This window comes from Poecilia formosa, unplaced genomic scaffold, assembly GCF_000485575.1.
Source record: "Poecilia formosa unplaced genomic scaffold, Poecilia_formosa-5.1.2 Scaffold753, whole genome shotgun sequence".
In the NCBI taxonomy this organism is placed as follows: Eukaryota; Metazoa; Chordata; class Actinopteri; order Cyprinodontiformes; family Poeciliidae; genus Poecilia; species Poecilia formosa.
In genome coordinates, this window is record NW_006800692.1 from 108089 (window position 1) to 108770 (window position 682).

Here is a 682-nt window from a genome sequence, read left to right on the forward strand (position 1 = left end):
CTGTGCTCTATGTCTGCTATTGTTCCTTCTGGGAGTGAGACCCCTTCTGTGTGGACGACCTTCCCTCTCTTTGTAACCATATATATATATATATATATATATATATACACAAAATTTCAGTAATGATATTTCCTATGAACATTATATCTTAACACATGTCACCAATGCATTTTCCATATAAATCGTAATATGTATATTTTGGGATATATAAACACATACATTATATATTCATGTTTACTATAGCCTATTTAGAATATATGGAAAGCAGCAATCATTTGTATATTTTGTAATATATTTCAAAGTATTTCATAAATATGTGGTATAATCCATAATACATTAATCATATATAATACATTTAAAATATTTAGCAGAAACGTTATTGTAAAAATAATATATTAAAATATATTACAATATATCTCCGTTAATACATTAGTAAATGTATTTTCCTTTCGTAAGGACACCAAGAAAGATTCCTTCTGAGAATTATAAAGAAAATATTTCTACAGTTTTAGTAGAAATGAATTTAAATTTGTATTTTTCATAGATATAATGCCCTTGAGTACCGTCATATATCAGATATAGTATTTCCATATGAACCTGGTAACCTCAGGCTTGCTTTTCAGTAACAAATATGTCTCCCCTTAAAATGTTATACATACTACACAGTCTCTGCACAATTATT